Consider the following 23,551-nt stretch of genomic DNA (forward strand, 5'->3'; position numbering starts at 1 on the left):
AGGGAGTCTCCTTGAGATTCTCTCTCTCCCTCTGCCCCTTTCCCTCAGTCTCTCTCTCTCTCTCAAATAAATCAATAAATCTTGTATATAATATATGATATATATGATAAATATATATTTAAAACTCTTACAACTCGGGGCACCTGGGTGGCTCAGTCAGTTAAGCATCTGCCTTCAGCTCAGGTTATGATCTCAGGGTCCTGGGATTGAGCCCCACATTGGGGTCCCTGCTCAGCAGCGGGTCTGCTTCTCCCTCTGCCTCTGCCCCTCCCCCAACCAGCTTGTGCTCTCTCTCTCTCTAATAAATAAATAAATAATCTTTTTTTTAAAGATTTTATTTTTATTTATTTGACAGAGAGAGAGACAGCGAGGGAGGGAACACAAGCAGGGGAGGGGAAGAGGGAGAAGCAGGCTTCCCGCTGAACAGAGAGCCGGATGTGGGGCTAGATCCCAGGACTCTGAGATCATGACCTGAGCTGAAGGCAGATGCTTAATGACTGAGCCACTCAGGCACCCCTAAATAAATAAATAATCTTAAATAAAATAAAATTCTTACAACTCATTATGAAGAAGACAGACAACCCAATGAAAATACCCAAATATTTAAACTGGTACTTCATAAAAGAAGCTGGGCAATTAGCCAACAGTTTAACATCGGTAGTTATTAATGATATGTAAATTAAAACCACAATGGGATTTTACTCTATAACTTCTATAAAGGTTAATCTAACAACACTAACAATACTAAGTAATGGAGAAGTGATAGTACTATTGCTATTCTCATACATACATTAGAAAATTGTACAACGACTTCAGAAAAAATGTTCAACAATTTTTAGCCATGGAAGTTTGTAATTTATAAAATCCAGAAATTAATGTGAATGATCACAAAAGGATTTACACAAGAATTTCCACAAAAGCATTATTCATAATAGCCCCAAACTTTTTCAAAGTCCAACAGGTAAATGGATAAACAAATAGTGGTATATAGTGTATGATTCCATTTTTTGAATGGCCAGAATAGACAAATCGATAGAGATAGAAGGTTGCCAGGGGCTAGGGTTAGAGGTTATCAGGACTGATCACTAAAGGGCATGTGGTTTCTTCTTAGAGGAATGAAAATGTTCTAAAATTAGACAGTGGCAGGAGTTGCACAATTCTGAGGGTATACTAAAAAACACTGAATTGAGTGATTAAAAAAGGGTGAGTTTCATGACGTGTGAATTTTATCATAATAAAACTTTTAAGAAATAAACTATGTTATAAGGATAAAATGGATTATGACACAACAATTGAGGAGAATGAAGAACTGGCACTCACCACAAGATGGCTCAATCTAAAAAATATACGAATCGAAGGAACCAGAAACAAAAGTACATACGTTCTACTCCATTTATATTAACTCAAGAAGAGGCAAAGGACATAGATGATGAAAAAGAATAGGGTAGTCATAAGTCAGAATAAATGTAGGTATTCCGGAAGGTGGGATAGATATGAAAGGGGCTTTTTAGTGTATCTTAGGGAAATGTTCTATAACTCTCTGTTTTGTGATTATATAAGTACATATACAAATAAATCAACATCTCTGAGACATACACTGAGGATTATTGCACTTTATGCAAGTCATTGCATGTATAATATCCCTAAAAAAGTCAGCACCACTTGTTATACTGTAAAATTATATAGGGAATTATGTAATACAATATTGTTTTATTTTATGGAAAACTCCAATTGTTATAATTACTTTTCTTTGCCTTATCATTATCTTTTATGTACTTGTCCATAATTTTTAACTGCAAATTGTACAATTTCTTACTCTTTCCTTGTTGTGAACTTGATGAGAGTATGGCTGAGAAGAAGCTTACTGAGCAAACTCTGAACAGCTTCAGGTTTAAAAACTGAGGTTTCTAGAGAGGAGGGGGGTGGGGGGATGGGTTAGCCTGGTGATGGGTATTAAAGAGGGCACATACTGCATGGAGCCCTGGGTGTTATATGCAAACAGTGAATCATGGAACACTACATCAAAAACTAGTGATGTAATGTATGGTGATTAACATAACATAAAAAAAAAAAGCCCAGGTAAGAAAACACTTTTGGTGTAAGAATAATACCATCTTCAAAACTCATTTTCACTCATTCATTCATTCATTCTTTAAACAAATACGAATAAAGAGAAAACATCTGTAAAAAAAAAAAAGAATATTACTTGTTCTGGGTAATACTTTTACCATGACTCTATTTGTAGCCTTTCCAAAAGAGAAAAAAATGTAATATTGGAGTAATGTGTAATAAACTATGCTTAGAACATTATAAATGAAAATTATTCTATAAAGGGGCGCCTGGGTGGCTCAGTCGTTAAGCGTCTGCCTTCGGCTCAGGTCATGATCTCAGGGTCCTGGGATCGAGCCCCGCATCGGGCTCCCTGCTCGGCAGAGAGCCTGCTTCTCCCTCTCCCACTCCCTCTGCTTGTGTTCCCTCTATCACTGTGTCTTTCTCTGTCAAATAAATAAATAAAACCTTTAAAAAAAAGAAAAAGAAAAAGAAAATTATTCTATAAAGCACAACTGGATGAAAAGACAGAAATATGAGTCTGCAGTAATACATTAAAAATATATATGGTAATCAGTGATGGGTGGAATTTTTCAGAAGTAATTCAAATGCTAATGAATCTGGTCAAATCTTTCAGCTGGGAAATCAGTGGACCTATTTTTGTTGTTTGCTCTGCCAGCTTCCAATTTCTCTCGGCTGAGAAAATCCTTTTATGAATTAATAAAAGCTTTCCAGACTGAAAATCGGGCGATATACAGCTTAATGGCTAGAATGTGTTGCCAGGATTTTGTAATTTAGACAGTTTGTTATGACTAGAACAATGCTCCAATGCATTGAACTTTAATGTTGAAATGTCAGCTTCCTACTGAGCAGTTCTGGAGCCAGGCCTACACCTGCTTGCTTTTGGAGGACTTGTCATTTGCATCCACCTCCAGCAAGCAGAATTGTGAAGTCAGAATGATGATAGTATAATATTAGGCACTTTTCAGCTTCCAAGCATGGTAAAACATTTAGTAATAAAAACTGTGTATAAACCAAATACCCTCCATTTTCAATATTAGAATAAAAATAGAAAAGGAGCAGGGAGATTCAAAAATCTGGAAAGAACATGCCAATAAACCATTGCCTTTTATCTTGAATTCAAACCTTTTCCAAACAGTAAGTGTTTACTTCTCCTGGAAAAAAATATCATGATTTCTTAAGTCATTACTTTTCATGTTAGCTCATGAGTAATAATAGATGCACTTCAAATTTACAGTGACTTAGGGTGACCAAATGGGGTTTGATATTATAGTAAAAATAAAAACATAGAATAGAATGCCTCCCATGGTACCATCTAGGAAATAACCTCTTTAAAGTTCTCAATTTAATCCATGAGGCACTAGAAGAATTAATTTGACTAATGGGTGAATTGTTATTTTCAAGGGATTTTTAGTGAGTAATTCAAAATAGGATTATGTCTATTAATATTAACTACATAACTTTTATCAAGTTAATTAACACCTCCTGTGGTGCCCTATCATTTTTATTCACTTATTCTTAGAAACTGTCTAACTTTATAGGGAAAAACAAACAAATAAACAAAACAAAACAAAACAGGAAATACATCTCCAGAGGGAAGGGGACACAGGAGATACCAGTCATTGGATCCTACATTGTGAAACCACAGTGAACTTTAGACTGAGATCCAGTTGATAACCTGAGGCATATACATGTGCATTCTTTGACCTGTATATAAAGCAAAGCCTATTTTTAACATGAGTCTATTTGGATTCCCTCTGGACACTTCTTCAATATCTATATCCATAATACCCTTTTTTTTTTGCTATTTTTTCTCCAAATTTTTATTTAAATTCCAGTTAGTTAACATACAGTGTAATATTAGTTTCAGATGTAGAATTTAGTGATTCATCACTTACATACAACACCCAGTGTTCGTATCTGGGTTCATATGACATATCTGATAAAGGGTTAGTACCCAAAATATATAAAGAACTTATAAAACTCAACACCCAAAAAACTAATAATCCAGTTAAAAAATGGACAGAAGACATGAATAGACATTTTCCCAAAGAAGACATACTGATGGCTAACAGATACATGAGAAGATGCTCAACATCACTCATCATCAGGGAAATACAAATCAAAACTACACAGTAATCAGAATGTCATACCCATACTATCCTGTCTGTTATTTACAGTGTCATTTTTTTTAGAATGAAGAACTTAAAGAAAATCACAAATTGCTTACTGAATTGTTCTCTAATTTTAAAAATCACACCAATGTTTTTACATTCATTCCTAAGTTGAATGTATTTTTTAACTATATTTTCTAATGGTGACAGGATAGGGCATTATCAAGTCTAAAACATTCAGTTTAGTTTATTCCCAAAGAACTATTTTTTCCTATTTATATTTAATCAATTGACATCATATTTAATGAAATCATGTAGTCACAACAACAACTTGACATAAAGAGATTGAACAAGTTGAAGCAGAAGAACAAGGATTTATGAAAAAGTCACATAGACAAGCCACCAGACTTCAGTGTCCCATGTATTGCCTAGTTGGTGTTCAATGGGGAATGCACAGGGTGAGATTTTTCTGGCAAAATTATTCAATGACTGTCACTTAAGAGATTATCTATTATTGTATACATTAAGAATAAAATAAGCCATATCATTATATCTACTGATTGGATATGAAATCTTGACCAAGAATTTGGGTGATGTTCTAAAAATGGGGTTGGCTATTATCCAGTTTAATGACAATATTACTTTAGATTTGAAATATTAGGGAACCTGGTAGATAAGATGTTCAAAGTGTACTCAAGAAAGAAGATAGATGGAGAAGCAAACAAAATATGTCTGATCTCTTCAAATTGCTAAAAAGCTTCACTGGTTGAGGTTAATTGGTACTCACTTCTGCTTCCATGTTTGTATTTTTTCCCTGTAATCATATCTGGCGGAATATGCCTGAAGATTTTCCTATGTAATATGCAAGAAAAAAAGTGCATAAAATTTTTCTTTTCTATTTTATATGGTTTTCTCCATAATGTCTTACCATCTCACCATAAGAAAAGTCTCCAATACGCAACATTTTTATATCCTATTTTTTTTATAATTTCAATAACTTTAACTAAAAAGGCCATAAAAGAGGCACTGGGTGGCTCAGTCAGTTAAACATCTGCCTTCAGCTCAGGTCATGATCCCAGAGACAGAGGATTGAGCCCCGCATCAGGCCCCCCCGCTCAGTGGAGAGTCTGCTTCTCCCTCTGACCCTCCTCCCTCTCATGCTCTCTCTCTCTCTCTCAAATAAATAAATAAATAAATAAAATCTTTAAAAAAATAAAAAGCCCATAAAAGTAGTGAATATTTTTAGATTTATTTTAGTTTTATTTATTTAGTTGTTTATAATTACTTCTCTGTCCACAATACAATACACACAAGAATGAATATAGTATGCATTTTAGTACTTTTACATGACAAACATAATGTAGGTCAAGATTTTGAAGATTCCTGCTCTTGTACTGGAAGGTGAAAGGAAGATAAAATGTGGTAAGACAGAGTATTGTGAAAGACATGTTTTCATGTCTTTAGGTAGGTAGGTAGGGAGGTAACACTGGGGCGGTAGAGTGCTCTCAATATCAGAACATACAATCCAAGATTAAATGGCATTACAGCAGAAGATTATAGGAAAACCTTATAGTAAATATCAGAGTTACAGAGCATGAGCAAAAGGATGGCAAAAGAAAAGCAGTTTATATCTGAAACATTAGTATACCCAAGGGCATAAATGTGCCACTCATTATGCATATTTCTTGTTCCTAATTCAGTAGGTCCATGGTAGTACCTGGAGGTTTGCACTTTTAACACTAGAATGTTAGATTCATAAAATGTAATCTCTATGAGAACAGTGACAACAAAAAAAATTGTAACTTTTTTTTTTCACTGATACATCCTCAAAACCTAGAACAGTTCCTGGAATATAGCATATGTTTAGTAAGTATTGAATAAAAGAATAAACAACTAAGATCATGCTAGTATAGATTGACAACTAAATAAATTTTGAAAATACTCTTATCTTAGGTTGATAATTAGAATATCAACTTTGGCTCTAAGGACTAGACAGTGATTCAGATAGCAAATACATAGGATCTGAGATTTTGTCTATCTAGTCCCCCTTTCCTAGAAAGACAAACGTCTCCTTTCCCACCGTGATTTTGCTCAGTGTGCTTTTGGAGTGAGTAACCCTTCCTCATTTTCCCCCACATTTTACAAAGAATAGGCATTGACTTTGAGCCCAAGGAAACCAGAATACTCCCTTTCCCCTGAATTGGCTTAGTGTAGGCACGTGATATAAACAGCATTATGTATGGCTGGGGTTTTCGGTGTCCTTGTCCCCAAATGGAGACAGCCTATTTGGGAATTAAGCCAAGAGCAGAAAGTGGGACTTAGAGATATATAGAGAGATAGAGCCCTGGTAGATGATAATTTTTTGAATTCTTTAATCTATCTCTGAAATCATATCCACCTGTTTAGACATGAGACAATGCATTTAATTTTTTTGTGTAAACTACTTTGAGTTGGGTCTCTGTTATCAGAATTCAAGAGTACTGATTAGTACATTTGAAATGGACACAAATTAAAAGTTGTCTTGGAGACTGTGTCTTCAACTGTAGGGTTAAAATCCAGTATATTTTCCGTGTGTGTGTGTGTGTGCATGTGTGTGCTGAATCTGCATGTAAACTATCACATAGCTTCAGCTATAGGGCACGAGGTCTGCATATTTGTAAACCAAGATGAGGCTTTGATTTTGTTGAAATATTGCCCTTAGCTCCAGATCTGTATTTGCATTCTGAATACCTTAAATAGCAATCATCTCCTGACAAGGATATTTTGTAAAGCACCCCTCAATGTTCTGGGGCAGTATGAAGCCACTTAGATTTTGAAGTCCTTGAATGGTGTCTCTGAGAGTCTGTTTACAGTAGCAGAGCTTTAAATGATATTTAATGAGTAAATAAAAATGATTTCTTCAGTAAACAATTTATAAAGGAAACATAATTCAGAGATCTAGTGATAGTACTATGTCCCAGCTCAGGATTTAGGTGTTACTTTTGTAATTTATATCTCATTAACACCTTATGCAAATTGGAAGCTAAAACCTGAGGATATTATCTTAAGAAATGAGCATTGTATGACTGATAATTTTTAGTTTATACCAATTTTCAGAACTATTTGCAAGTAATCTTTATCAAAGAATAAGGCATTAAATAGGATTTAAATAGGAAATTAATTTCCACTGATCATTACATTTTATTACATCCAATTAATAATTTTTAGTGCTATTTTCTAAAGAGTTATAGCTTTACCCATAGACATAGACAAAAATGGGGATGGAAATTGAGACATGACAAAGTTATCAATATAGATGGATATAGTCATTAACTACTGCTGTGTAACAAATGACCCGAAAACCTAGTAGCTTAAAACAAGCATTATCTCACACAATTTCTATGGGTCAGGAAATCTGAAGTGGCTTGGCTGGTGGTTCTGGCTCAGCATCTTTCATGAAGTTGTATTCAAGGACTGCAGTCATCTTTGGCTGGACAGAATCTTCATATCCAAGGTGGATCTCTCATATGGTTGGACAAGTTCATCCTGGCTGTTGGTGTGAGCCCTAATTTCCTCACCAGATGGAACTCTCAACCTGGCTCTTTGAGTGTCTTTACCAATTGGCAGCTGGTTACTCCTAAAATAAGTGATTCATCCCCTATTTCATTCTGAAATGCATCTACAAAATCAAACAAACAAACAAACACAAGCTCCTACAAAATACTGCTTGGGATTTGTGTCAACCGATAGGCCTGGCAAGGTGAAAAGAAATAGGCACAGCTTTACCAAGCTAGCTTTAGCCCAGCTGCCCACCAGCTCTCTAACTGAATCTGCCATCTACCAATGTCACAACAGGGCCCTTCCTCCAAAGCAATATTGTAAGATCTGGTTTTCAGTGGGGCAACTGGGGGCATGGACTGTCACCTGGAGACAACCAAAAATATAATATAAAATAAACACAGACAGGAAAGGGAAGACCAAATACAGAAAGCACAACAAGGCAGAAAGAGTAAGAAGGAGAGAGAGAGAAAGTACAAAACAAAGCAGAAGAAAATAAAGCAAAGCTTCCTAAAAATGAGTTTTCAAATGAAATTCCAAAACATAAATAGTAATTTGAAGATCCAAAGCTAAGAAAGCCAAGAAAATCAACAATTAGAAGATGAATTTTGCCCAAATGAAATAATTTTTTACAGTGGTCTGATAAAGGTTAATATGTAGTTTGGTTATCACAGAGAATTGAACACTTGTGTATTTGTTCCATCTCAAATCCCCAGTGAAAGCTACAAGTAATTTTTTTAAGGCATAAAGTCACATAGATGGTTAAAACAGAAATCTTTGCCTTTAGAACATTATCTTAAGCCGTCTTTTTCTGTTCCAGATACGACAAAAAAAAAATAGTCGATGAAACAATTTTCAAGTTCCAAGCAACCAGTAACGGTGAAGAAAATGTGCTGGGTAGTTAAGTTGGTGAAATACATGAGCTGATTCTCTGACCTCTGTTCAGCTACACAAAACAGAACAAGGCTCTCACAAGTAAATGTGGCATAAAGAAGAGTCTCTGTAAGAAAAACAGATTAGAGATCTCTTGCTGGAATAAGTCTTCTTGCTTAAAATTAGGGCTAAAATCATCATCTTTTAATTCTTACATCAGTTTATAATCTCCCAAGGCTAGTGAAAATTGGAATACCATAAAGTAAATCAGAATTAAGGTGGTAATTATAAGTGTTTTCTATAATTTGCCAATTTAATTGTTTCATACTAACATGGCCAGGGATACTTTTCCACACATTTTCTTCTTTAGACTGCAATAGAATATTACTACTCCTGTGAGAAAAATGGATCACATATATGATTACTAATTTCTTTCCTATGTGAAATGATGATGTCTTCATCTTTGGTTATTCTTTCAGAATTGTTCTGCCAGGGGTGTCACCTTACAGATCATTTAGCTTCAGAGTTACTTAAAAAATCTGAATCACATTTTTCCAGAAGTTACAAAGATTGCATAGCATATTTTCTATCTTTGAAACATAGCAGCTGGTTCAGTGTACATGTATTTTGCTGCTAGCAAACAGTCCTCCTTTTCCCAAATTAGAAATAGATGTTAAGAGATTTCTTTTAAATAAAGTATATTTTTAAAAACAAGTCCCCACTCACACACAAATACATCAGAGATACTCCCATTTGAAAGCCAATGCAGAAAGGACGGAGTGAAAACAGGGTATCAAAGGATCAGGCAGAGGTGAACCAATTCCCTAAAACATTAGTACTTAGGATTTTTAAAGTCTACATTATTCATGTCCTAAGATATATTTCGGATTTGTCACCGGAGATTGTAATTAGCATTGTAATATGAGATACTGAATAGAAGGCAGTCATGACACTCTTAAGGGTAACTCTCTGCACCAAAGTTATAATAAAATTTATGCTGTAAAGTTGATCTGAATCAGTGCATGGAATGTGCCTTGCCCATTAGAAGAGAGAAAGTGGTATGTGCCTCCTGCTCTGTGAATGTTTATACCTTCTTCTTAAAGGTCCAAGTTAAGGTAAATAGGAGTGAAGTAATGACATCAGATAACCAATATTTAATGTTTTTGGCTGGGTTTTCAATCCATCAAAAAATCTGGAATTATTCAGATAAGAGACTCTAAAGACAAGTGTTTAGTATTTAAATAATCAGTGAGGGAAATTTCACCCAAAAAGGTTTGAGGTAAGTGGAATACAAATCCCAAACTCTAGAACATTGCTTATAAATGCATGTAGGCCCACAAATAAATTTTGCTGTGGTCAAACTCAGATTCAGGACAATAGTGCCAAGAAAAAAATATTTAATGAAGAGGAGTTATCTTTAAAATTAATGTCATTGATGCATTTACTAATAGTGGAAAACATATTTGAATATTAATATCAAAATCTTAAAATATTAACTTCTGACTTTATAAAGTAGTTCACATTGAACAAATGTTTTTCTTTTGGATTGAAATGTTCATCTCTTTAATCAGATTAAGGAGCAACTTTTCAGACCCTTTTCCCCTAAGCCTCAAATATACAATTAATCACTTCCTCTTTGGCATCAACATTACATACTGGTCATATTTTATTGTAACTCCTATCACATTCCAATTTGATTGTTTCCACATTTTCTCCCTTAATATGCTGTGAACTGTTTTAATCATCTTTGTATACTTAGTACATAGTCAATACATTGCAGAGTCAAAATGTCTTTAAATAAATGACCAAAATTATGTCTCAAAGAACAATGATATTGATATTCCCAACTTTATTTTCTGAAACTGGTGCATTAGTAAGATAATTCCAGTATCTAGCACTCAGCTCTTTCAGGATTAGCTGGATTAAAAAGTACACACATTATACCTATCAATTTGAAATTAGATATCTAAAATATAACGATTTCCTCTAAATCAGTGTAATTAACAAATGTGAAATTTCTTCCAGTTAAGTTTAGAATTAAGAACCATCAACTTGGATCTAAAGGCTCCTTTTAGTATAAAAATATTAGTAAGTTTTCACTAACTTTTCCTTTTATAGTGATGTTTTAAAAAATCTATTGGACTAGTTATGTATAAAGATTGTTATTATAGTTTAATTATCATCTGTATCCCTGTTTCATAAGACAGAGTAAATCAAAATATATAGATTAAGAAGAAGGCAATGTGATATAGCAGATGAATTGCTGTTGTTTGAGAACGTATGATAAGAGACTGCTATAGGAAGTAAATTGCTTAAGTCTGATAATATTTCATGTCTTCATCTTGAAAAGTAGATTCAACATCAAGAAGGATATTACAAGGCTTGAACAAAAATATATATGAAAGTTGTTTGGTACATAACTGGACTCTGAAATTTTAATTTTTTGCTAATTAACATTGAGATTTAGCTTGAGATTGTACCAAAAGAATTAAACCTATGTGTTGCTTTGCAGTCATATATAAATATACAGATACCTGTGAATCGGTGTGGCAGTTTTATCCAGAGACCTCTTAAATGTTCATCAATAAAATGGATATGGATGAAGTTCAGCTGATGGCAACACATACAAAATGGGAATCGCTAGGAGAGATACTATTATCATACTTTTGTTTCATTTTTTCTGTTAAAAGACTGTTAAGTAAAAAAGTACTAAAATACTTCTGTATATGCAGCTTTCTTCCTTGGGGCGAAACACGCTATGCCTATGAACACTGGAAATATTTTTCAATAAGTTGCATACCCCTTCACAGCTTTTTTAGTAACTCAAATTCATTGAGGTAAAAAGTTGATTGATTTTTTGTCTACTTACTCTATACACTGCCATCATTCTTTCAGAAATTAGTGTTGACATCAACATGATTGTGGATTTGTCTTTTTCAAAAACCTTTTAGTTCTCTCAAGATTTGCTTCAAGTGAGTTGAAGCTTTGTTATTAAGAGTACAAACTCTTGGACATAACTTGGAATTTTGTCTTCTTGGTGAATTGTTTCTGTTATCATTGTTAAATATACCTTGTTTTTCCTAGCAGAAGTCTTCATTTTGAAGTCTACCTTGTTATTAGCATAGCCACTCAGCTATAGCGACCCTCGCTGTCACTGCCAACAGTTGGCAATTGTCAAGTAAAATATCTGGCTTAAATATATAACTAAAGAATTTATATCTAATTGGCCTGGTGCTGGAGAATTACCAGTAATTTAATGATGTTCTGAGCATTCTTTATTTAAAATATGCATCAAGGTAACACAGAAGGAGAACAATAATAAATTAAATATTTATCTGTGCCTCAAGAGTGAAAACACAATTTGTGGAGTGTGACAGATGGGTTAATATTACATGCTCCACACTTGCTTTGAAAAATATATTTAACCTCTCTAAGGTTTAGGGCTTTTTAAGTATTTTCTTTTATTATGGAATAGCTATATTACAAAAGATTATCTGTAATTTACATGTGTGGTCTAAAAATTATAAAGTAAGCATATAGGTATTAAATTCTAGCTTAAGATATGGAACAATCCCAAGGTCTTGTGCTCTACCCTGATGGCGGCTGCAGGCCTGAATTTTGCGCTTATCCTTCTTTTGTAGTTTTTACCACTTATATATGAACTTTTAATACATTGTTTAATTATATTATTGGATTACTCATTTTGAACTTTAACTGAACAGAACCACCTTATCCCTATATCTGGTGACCTATTAATCTATGTTTGCTGATCTACAATTTATTTTCTCTCTAATCTGTTTGTGAAATATGTCAGAGTGTGGATGTGAGGTATATAAAATTTGATCTAATTAGAGTTTTAATTTGTATTTTCCTATTAGCTTATTTGTTTTTTACTTTTTTTTAATTTTAGGAGTCTTTTATGCATTCAAAATAATAATGTTTAACTTCAGATATGCTGCAAATATTATCTTCACCTACTTCTTGGCTTGTTCAATTTCTTTATGGTATATGTAACAAATGTAGGGTTTTTTTTAACTTATCAATATTTTTCTTTGTTATATGCTTTTGTTTCTTTCCAAGAGTCTTTCCTGTATCATTATTTAAAAGTGATCTTATATCTTTACATGTTTTCTTTAAAAATTGTCATTCATCTTTATGTTCATAATCCAGTGGTTCTCAAATGGGGGTCATTTTGCCCTCCAGGAGATATTTGCAAATGTGTAGAGACAGTTTGGTTATAATAATGGGGTGGGGAATTCTACTGGCATCTATCAAACAGAGGCCAGGGATGTTGTTTCTAAAATGCACAAGACAACCCCCCACAACAGAGTAATTCAGCCCAAAATGTCAGTAGTGCTGTTATTAAGAAATCCTGCCTTTATCTTTCCAGAAATTATTTTTTAATGGTCTATTGTAGGAATCTTTGACTTTGAGACTATCTTTAGAAATAATGTAGTTTCATTTATTTTCATTCCTTTTAATGTTTTTCAGTAAAATTTCTCATTATCTTCATATGGATAAGGTCTCAACTATATAATAAAGTTAAGTATTAGAGAGTTAAAGTCTTAACTATATATATTTTAGCATTTATTTCTGAGCACTTTATAATTTGTGGTTCTGTTTTGAATGGCCTCTTTCTAAAATTAGAATAAGTAAGTGTGTATTGACATATAGAAATGCATTTGATCTTATATTTAGCAATTACCTAGCAAATTGATCTTATATCTAGCAATGTTCTTAAGTTCTTGTTTTTAATAATTTTTCTTTAGATCATTTACACCTTTTTATGTGGTTAATCATATCTATAAAAATGAGAGATTTATTTCTTCTGTTTGTAATTTTGTTTTATTTATGATTTTTAAGTATGCTTACTTATTGTCCTGACCAGAGCATTTTGAAAAAGTTGAATAAGATTAGTGGAAGCAGAGTATTTTTCCAATTCTTAATTTTAAAGGACATTGTTTTTATGTTTCACTATTAAGATTTTAGTTATAGGTTTTGCTTTATAGATAGACTTTATCTATTTCAAAAGTTATTTTCTGTTGTTAGTTGGGTTGGTGTTTTTATCTCCAATGGATGTTTAAATCTATTAAATAACTTTATTTCACCTGTAGAATGAAATAGAAAAGGGGCACAAAATGTACAAAGGTATTTTAATAATTAAATAAAGTGATCAATGTTAAGTATTAAGGATAATGCCTAGTAATTAATATTAGTTACAATAAACATAGTAATTGCAATGATGGTGAATAATTGCTCTTGAGTTCACCCCCTAATTTGAGTTTGTTTTATATTTAGCCTTTGATCATTTGTGAAAATGTTTTCTTTCTTTTTTTTTTTTTTTTAAGATTTTATTTATTTGACAGAGAGACACAGCGAGAGAGGGAACACAAGCAGAGGGAGTGGGAGAGGGAGAAGCAGGCTTCCCGCTGAGCAGGGAGCCCGATGTGGGGCTCGATGTGGGGCTTGATCCCAGGACCCTGGGATCATGACCTGAGCCGAAGGCAGACGCTTAAAGACTGAGCCACCCAGGCGCCCCATTTGTGCAAAATGTTTTCATGGATGATTATCTCAACCTGAGAAAACAGCATGCCCTTGTCAATTACAAACTTTTTTTTTTATTTTGAAAGAAAAAGACTATTAAACATATTGTTATCAGAGGTTGCATTTATTATTTCATTGCAAATAATAAATGATTGCTTATCATGCTTTCCCTCAGCCATCTGTGCTCCATACCCACTCCCTTAGTTGGCAAATGAACTTATGCTTCACAAACTATCCTAGTAGTCATATCCTCTGTGAACTTATTTGGAACTCTGCTTCAGGCAAAATTGATGCTCTGTTCTCTGTGCTCCCAAGACTATTTGATTGGTCAAATTAGACCACAGAAATCATAGGTCTTACCTATAACAAAATTGTTAATGTTTCAAAGTATAGCCATAATGAAACAGTCCTTCCCGTGAATAAAGTAAAATATGCACACACAGCTCTCTAGGAATACCCTCTCTGTTCTGCATTAGGCATATTTGGGTTTTTGAATAACAGGCAGGTTGAGAATTTGTGTAATGCACATGGAAATATTACTTAGCTGTTTCAGTGGTTTACTATCAACTACCTAGACAGGAGGTTGTTCACAGGGCTAACCTCTTTCTTCAGGCTGTTAGCCCCATCTATTCATATTCTAGACTAATTTATAATAAGTCATCTGGGCAAACCTAGTGTGTCCTGCTCAAACCCTTTTACATATAGGAACTGTCTGTTTTCCATGGCTTTAGCATGTATACAAGGCATTTTTTAGGGGACAGAGGTGGGTTCAAGTCATTTATTTACCTGGACCATCTTTAAGCCTGTAAGATATAGACCAATGGGCTGTTAACCCTTTTCTTCTTTCCAATTTGCAATATAAGGTAGTAGTTGGGAGCACTGGTTTTGGTGTCAGATAATATTGCATAAAATATAGAGCATAATGGCTTTTTAGCAGGGTAAGATTAAATTCTCTGAGCTTCAGTTTCCCCATCTGTAAAACAAACATAACATTTGCTTACCATAGGCTCATTTTGATAATTAAATGGGTTGAAGTAAATATCCAACTTATGACTGCATATAAATAAAACACGGATCACACTGACTTGTATTTATATATTTGTATGTCTTTTAACTTCTCCTAAATTTAGTAGTGAATTTTAGAAAGAAGATAAGACACACAGCATCTTCTTACTCTTTTCTAACCACACAGTGCAATGTCTATCACAAAATAAGCTATCTTAATGTCTAAGTGGGAGAGGGAGACTCAGTTTGTCTCTTAACCTTAAACTTTCATTTCAATAAACTTACATTATGAAACTTGAATTTTTTTTAGCAGTGTATTTATTTATTTATCGGACAGTGAGAGAGCATGAGAAAGAGCGAGAACACAAGCAGGGGGGAGGGAAAGAGGGAGGAGCGGTCTCCCTGTCAAGCAGGAAGCCGAAGCCCCGGACTCAATGCTGGGACCCCGGGATCACGACCAGAGTGGAAGGCAAACGCCCAATGGACTGAGCAACCTAGGTGCCCTTCAGCAGTGTATTTAAAACACATTCTTGTTCTGCTACAAAGTTTTAAAATATTACATGATAACAACAGTGTTTCTCTGTTGCATGTATATTTCCCAATGTTTTTCTAAAAAAAAAGTTATATTCCTTAGATTAAAAAATATGTATGAATTGATATCTTCTATAAGTGGTTATCATCATTAATAATCAGGTGTTTTAATGACAAGTTATATACATGTTTATTATGAAGACTCAATTGACAATAAGTAAATCTATTTTAATCTCTATCAGATTTACTAAAGTGTAACAATTCTTTATTACATATATACAGACATGAAATATGTACAGATATAACAGATCTGAAAATTATTACATATGTAATAATTTCCTGATATTTAGATGTCATTTTTCTTGGTTCACTGTTACATTTCTCAGGAATATATGACACTGAAACTTTAAGGTTGGATAAAAAAAGGAATATGTAGTAGCTTTGAATTATCCAGCATTTATCTGGTGCATTCTCTATCCTCATATCTGCAAATAATCTTTTTAAAAATATTTTATTTATTTGTCAGAGAGAGAGAGCGCAGCAGGGGGTGTGGCAGGCAGAGGGAGAAGTAGGCTTCCCGCTGAGCAGGGAGCCTGATGCAGGCCTCTATCCCAGGACCCTGGGATCATGACCTGAGCTCAAGGCAGATGCTTAACCGACTGAGCCACCCAGGTGTCCCTCCAAATAATTTTTTTAATCATGATTTCTTTCAACAAAATACATTAGAAACCTGTTTCTTCTTATGAGATAAAAGAATTTTAAGATTTCCTTGGTAGCCTACATCTAGTCCTACCCTACCACAGTAACTATTCTCACCAATATATATTTTTTTAATTTTACCAATGATTTATTTAGACACACATTGAACATTTGCCCATGTCTCTCTTACTTTTCTCCAGTATTTGATAAATTTTTCAGTATACATTGGGCATTTCCTTATTTTGTCAGATAAGTCCTGAGAAAGAACTCCTTATTGCTTGGCATTTAAGTTACCACTCTATCATAGATTTCTTTCTTTTCCTCTGATTGCTCGTTTTCAGTTTTTCAGGATGTTTTTATTTTTTTCTACGCTCTAAATGCTTGAGTTTCCCGAAGTTCTATTTTGGCCTATGGCTCCTCCTGACATTCTCTTTTTGCAGTCTCGTGCATATCCATGGCTTCAATTTCCACGTATATGCTGATCATTCAAAAATATTTTTTTTTTTTAAAGATTTTATTTATTTATTTGACAGAGAGAGACACAGCGAGAGAGGGAACATAAGCAGGGGGAGTGGGGGAGGGAGAAGCAGGCTTCCTGCAGAGCAGGGAGCCCGATGTGGGACTCGGTCCCAGGATCCTGGGATCATGACCTGAGCCGAAGGCAGACGCTTAACGACTGAGCCACCCAGGCGCCCCATTCAAAAATATTTATAGAGGGCGCCTGGGTGGCTCAGTCATTAAGCATCTGCCTTCGGCTCAGGTCATGGTCCCAGGGTCCTGGGATCGAGCCCCACATTGGGCTCCCTGCTCGGCAGGAAGCCTGCTTCTCCCTCTCCCACCCACCCCTGCTTGTGTTCCCTCTCTCACTGTGTCTCTCTCTGTCAGGTAAATAAATAAAATCTTTAAAAAAAAAAAAATTATAGAGACTACTCCAGCCCCTCGAGTGTGTGCTCGCTCTCGCTCACGTTCTCTCTCTCTCTCTCTCACTCTCTCTCTCACACACACAGGTACCCATTGCTATTACCTAGTACACATTTACATTGCATGGGTCACAATCATTCAAACTCAACAGATATGAAATTAATTTCATCATCTCCTTTACCAAGAGTCATTCCATCTCAATTTACTATCATGATGGGAAGTAGGACTATTGACCTAGGTACTTAGACCATAACCTTTTTCCCTCTTCCTGCAGTCTTGCCCCAATAAATTACCAAATCCTATTTATTTTATTTCTAGTCTTTGTTGTGCTTATCAATCACTGCTTCTAATACCTTCATGTTGACCCTTGCCAATTGTAAGGTACATCAATGTCTCCTATCTGAGCTTTCTGTCTCTCGCTTCATCCCTTTTTCTCTATAATGTTGCTAGACGGGTATTTCTAAAATGCAAATGTATTTATGCTCTTATGTATATACACATTTTACAATGTCTCTTTGTTACTTTTATTATAAAAGCTAACACTATTAGTCATGTAAGTTATCCTCATCAAGTAGTGCTAGCTCTTCAAGCAAACATCCCCAAGTTGACTTTATATATCCTGGCTGTCTGCCTATTTAGAGAAGATTCTCAGGATGTGTTAGAATAAATACTCATTAGGAAGCAATATAATCTTTAACTTAATGATTCCATTTAAACCCCTGAACTGTAAACAATGAAAACTAAAATGAATTAATTTTTAAAAATCAGAATTTTCATAACCTGAAAGGCAGCATAGAGTAATGATTAAAATATGATATAAATTGGTATGGTAAATATTAAAGTATGGTATAGATCCCGAGAATTTGAAAACCAGATTTGCCTCTTATTACCCTAGTTACCTTGGGCAAGTTACTAAAACTCATATTCATAACTCTGTTTTCACCTCTATTAGTGGGTATAAAACTGTAAGCAAAATGATTCATAGAAGGAGTTTGCTAAGAGTCAATTCTTGAAAATACAATTTTATGAAGAGCCAATTTATTAAAATCAAACTAAGAAAAATCAACTTGCAAAAATACAGTTCATTGAATGGACAATTTAATAGCTATAATAGGATTATTTCTTCTCATTAATTTTAAATGATTGAATGTCACTTTATAATTTTCAAATTTAAGGTATTTAGTATAATTCCTAATTTTTATTTCTTAGAAATAAAACATACATTACAGTTAAATCAGAATTTTAAAATATCTGGCATTACTCAGATGTATTAAAATTCCATGCCTCTAATACAGAGCAGTTTGGATATGCCAACAAGAAGAAGCAGTTGCAGGTAAAAAAAGAAACTTTTTTTTTTTTTAAGATTTTATTTATTTATTTGACAGAGAGAGACACGGCGAGAGAGGGAACATGAGCAGGAGGAGTGGGAGAGGCTCCCTTCCCACCGAGCAGGGAGCCTGATGTGGGGCTCGATCCCAGGACCCCGGGATCATGACCTGAGCCGAAGGCAGATGCTTAACGACTGAGCCACCCAGGTGCTCCAAAAAGAAACTGTTGATTGTAGAAAAAGGTAAGAATGATAATATGAATGTAATGATCTGTATTTTTCATTCTTAAATTTTGATATAGTTTAATTATAAAGAGACAATTAGAATAATTTAAAAATTGATAAAAACCCTAAAAATGACAAAGATGAAAGATAAAAGTTTGACAAGACTAAATGATATAGAGTATTAAAAATCACTATTGACAAAGAATTTCCATAGGAAATAATTATTTTTAAAAAATGAGGGAATCTTTATTATAAGTAATACTATTAAATTAAAATTTCAGTATTCAAAAATACATTAATTGTAATCATATTTCATATTTTTGCTAATGCTATAATGTCTCCTGTAAATTCTGTTAAAACCATTTTTAGTAAACTGATGAATGTTTTAATTTAGCAAATTTGGAAAATTGAGACTCTACAAATTGATCATTAGTTAATTGGATCTTCAGCAAATGTCACTTGGTGAATTAGATATTGAAGCTTTTACATTAGCAATGTGTGACAACTTAAGCCATAAAGATAGCTTCTAATTCATGGCATTATGCTAAGGAAAAAAAAATGTGTTTATGCCTGTAAAATTTTGGCACATAGTAAGTAGCTAGCTATTCGTGACCATCAATATATATTTATTATACTTGATTGCCTATTGTTATTGTTATTGGTGTTGGCACAGCATGATTTTTGTAATTTTGCCTCTGCCTAACTTTGCAACTTCATTTTTCACCATTTATTTAATTCTCCAAGTTGCACAGAAGAAAGTTACACCAGAACGAATCTTGACAGAGATGGAACAACTCTAATGGACATCATCACGCAAATGGGTATTTTACTTTACCCAAGCATTGTGGGAGTGTTATATTAGGACCTGCTGAGATGTTCAGTAAAAACTTCCTATTGTTATACCCCAAGGAAAGTGGATAGAAGTTTTTGCATCAGAACTCAAGGGACTTACTGTGAAAGAAATGATCAAAACCAGATGGATACCCGGTGCCTCAAGTTGGAAAGTGAAGGGCAGTCTGGGTGAGACTCACTGGAAGAAAGGGGGAACATGAATATCAATGTTCTCAAAAAGAACTCAACAATGTGGAAGAAAGGTCTGAACTGGTGTACTGAGCTCAACACAGAAACATAAGGATTGGTTTGAAATTGCTGATATGGACACATATTATGTTAATATTGGAAGTCTAGGCAAGTCTGACAGAGTGAAATGATTGACAAATAATGACCAAATATGTTGGGAAAGCAAACTGACATCCTGCCCTGATATCATTTGATCTATTATATTCCATAACCAGAGAGTAATTAAAAAAAGGTATATTCATTTCACCCTGAGATAGCTAAACCAGGATAACCAAATAGATATAATCTTGAGTCATTTTCTGTATGTTCACCAAGGGAAACAACTTTATCTTTGATTTTTCTTAAACTGTGACAATCATTGCCAGATATAATTTTATAAAATGACTATCCAATATGAACAGACTACCTTAGTAAACTCATTTGTTTAAAGTACTTACTGTATTTTTTTAACTTGGTGATAAAAAGAATCTTCTAAAGTCTGTACTTCTTGCACAAAAACCATTGGGAAGTAAAATTTTTTTCCCTATTTTTTTCTAGTCTGTTTATCACAAATAACATTTCCCCTAGAGATGGAGATGCTCCAGTGGATTCAGTCACCAGCCCTGATGATATTGCACCGTTGATGAAGGTCCAAGCATTTTTACCTTTTTATATTTGAGGGTTTTTAATTTTTTTATTTTTTAAAGATTTTCATTTATTCATTTGAGACACAGAGATACAGAGAGAGAAAGAGCATGAGCAGGGGGAGAGGCACAGGGAGAGGGAGAAGCAGGCTCCCCGCTGAGCCAGGAGCCCGACACGGGGCTCAATCCCAGGACCCTGGGATCATGACCTGAGCCAAAGGCAGACGCTCAACCATCCGAGCCACCCAGGCGCCCCTATTTGAGGGTTTTTTAAAATGTTTCATTTTTCTATTTGCCTTGAGAATCCTGCTTTTTCCTGGCTTTTGAGTCATCTACTTCTGTCTTATCATGTCACAAGTTATGGTTTAGTCAAGTTGAAAGTAAAGCTTCTTCTTCTTTTTTTTTTTTTTTTAAAGATTTTATTTATTCATTTATTTGAGAGAGAGAGAGAGAGAGACAGCATGAGAGGGATAGGGTCAGAGGGAGAAGCAGGCTCTCCGCCGAGCCGGGAGCCCGATGTGGGACTCAATCCCAGGACTCCGGGATCATGACCTGAGCCGAAGGCAGTCGCTCAACCAACTGAGCCACCCTGGCGCCCTGAAAGTAAAGCTTCTGTCACAGCCTATGCTGTTGCCTAGCTGCCAATTGCTGATAAAATCCTACTCTTTGTTTTCGTAGGTGCCGCCATAAGCTCAAATAAGTCAGAGCCAGAAAAAGAAAATTATGTTCAGTAGCATAAAGAGCCAAAACTAGATCAGGAAACATCAAGATATGCCTTTGAAATTGCCTGTGTCACTCTGACCTTCTTTTCTGGATCTGATGCAACCAATCAGTCAATTTTACTAAAGATGCAACAATTTGTGTCCTATGTTTATTTGACCCATGCTGAAATTGCAACACCGAGGTTAGCAGTCTCTGTGTGTATCTGTGTATGCTTAAATGGGAAAAAGAAATAAAAGTGTTATTCCTCTCAAAAAAGAAATGTAATTTGTCTTTTTCTTACAATGATTTTTTTTATATTTATAGCTTTTTCTGTATCTGTAGCCTCCTTATTCTTTCTCTCTCTTTTCTTTTTTGGAAAACTTGTATTTATTAATTGGCCAAAACTTTTAATAAATTATTTATCCTTCAAGCATGCCTAATTCAAAGACGTATCTATTTGCCCGGTTAAAATAACAATTGTGTGGATCAACCTGAATGTGTTTTAGAATGAGAATATAAATGACACAGCATTGATTGCTTCTGGTCTGCAGAGAGCTTTAATCACTTCTTGAGGCATCAGAAGGGCTCAGAGTACATAACATTTCCTCCCTTTTCTCTCAAAAGACAATAGAAACTCTCTATAGAAATACATAAATAAGCCAAGTCAATATGCGAGAAAATGCTTTATGTGCTGAAAACAAGATGTTAATAAACCTTAAATTTTGAATCGTTAGCTTGAGCTAGAATCTAACCGGACAATTACTGAAGAAAACAACATGTAACAAAATAAGGAAAAATTCAATAATAAACTCCTTCAGATTTCTACAGCTTGCTCCTGATTCTAAGATTCTTCCACTGTGTGAATAAAAAAAATTTTCTGAACAGATTACTATAACTTTGCCTATTGTTTTGTTTATCTATGGCTGCTTATAAAACTACTCCATAATTTTGTGGCTAAAAACATCAATTTATTTTCTCTGTTGGATCTGTGTGTCCAGTAGACTTGGTTGGTGGTTCTCATTTGAGACATCTCGGGTAATTGTAGTTAGGATAGTGGCTGGGTCTGTGAACAACTGAAGACTCAACTGGATTGTTCACTCGCATGGCTGGCCAGCGATGCCAGCCTATTATCTGGAAATTCAGGCTGGAGTCACTGGCAGGAGCAATTATACTTGGCCTACTCCTGTGGCTTCGGTTCTTGACGGTTTGGCAGTTGAGTTCAAAGAGGGAACATCCCAAGAGGCCTAATGGATGTTGGAAGGTTTCCTGTGATCCAGACTTGGAAGTCACACATCTCTCCCACCACATTCTGTTGGTCAAAGCAATTCAGAGGCCTAGCCCAGATTCAAGGTGAGGTGAAGTAGACTCCACCTCCCAGTTGGGGAAGGGTGTGTTGCAAATTAATTGTGGTCATAGTTAATCAGCTACAACTGGCCAAAATTATTTATATCTCTCACACATGAAACACACTCATTTCTCAAGGGCCTTATACACTTCATGTATTGGAGCATCAAGGTCAAGCTTGAGGTCCGCTCATCACGTTAATTAAGTCCAGATGTGGAGGCATGGAGTCCTCAAGTATATGTCCTTGAGCCAGATTATTCTCCACTCTGAGTCTTTTTATAAGAAATGCCTGTTTTTGCAAGGAGGTTAAGAGCCCAAAAATGTCTTTTCATTTTGAACTGTCTCTGACGTTTACAGTCTAAGTTGACAGTCTTACTACTGATAGAAAACTCTTAACATGGTTTGAAGTTTCCCAGGGATCTTTTTCGGATTCACTCTCCTAATAAAAAGCTACTGCCATAAATCCCTTTGAGACAGATCCTTCTCTACCTTGGAAGGGAGGGTGCTGTGGGACAGTACCTTAAGTCTTTTAGAAGACCTTTTGTCCACCCTAAAAGTCAAGAAGACACACACTTAAAACCCTCACGAGCCCTTTTATCTGGCTGAGTTTGGGGGCACACCATTACGATTCTCAGAATTCTTTTCAACTAAGTGTCTTGTCTAAGAGTCTCTGCCTTAAATTTTTCAGAGGTCCTAACGAAGGTGTTATGGCTACACGTTGGATCAGGAATTTATCCTAAGCCACATTTTACTGATACCCCCTTAGATTTTACTTTTTCCTGTAAAACTTGAATTTCCCGCATTACGTCTAAGCTTAGACTGATTTAATACCCGGCGGCGGGGCAGGGAGCCGGCCTGCAGAGAGCCCGCTGACAGGGCTTTGAGGCCAGGGCGGGGCCACGGGCTCCGGCGCCGCTTCCGCTTGCTGGACCCCACCCATCCCCCCCCCCCCCCCC

General features: G+C 35.1%; 1 pseudogene; it reads left to right on the forward strand.

Annotated features, from left to right (window-relative positions):
- The first annotated feature begins 22,367 nt into the window (after positions 1–22,367).
- Positions 22,368–23,551, forward strand: part of LOC110583218 — a 127,509-nt pseudogene continuing 126,325 nt past the window's right edge.

Source organism: Neomonachus schauinslandi, chromosome 8 (assembly GCF_002201575.2).
Source record: "Neomonachus schauinslandi chromosome 8, ASM220157v2, whole genome shotgun sequence".
NCBI lineage: Eukaryota > Metazoa > Chordata > Mammalia > Carnivora > Phocidae > Neomonachus > Neomonachus schauinslandi.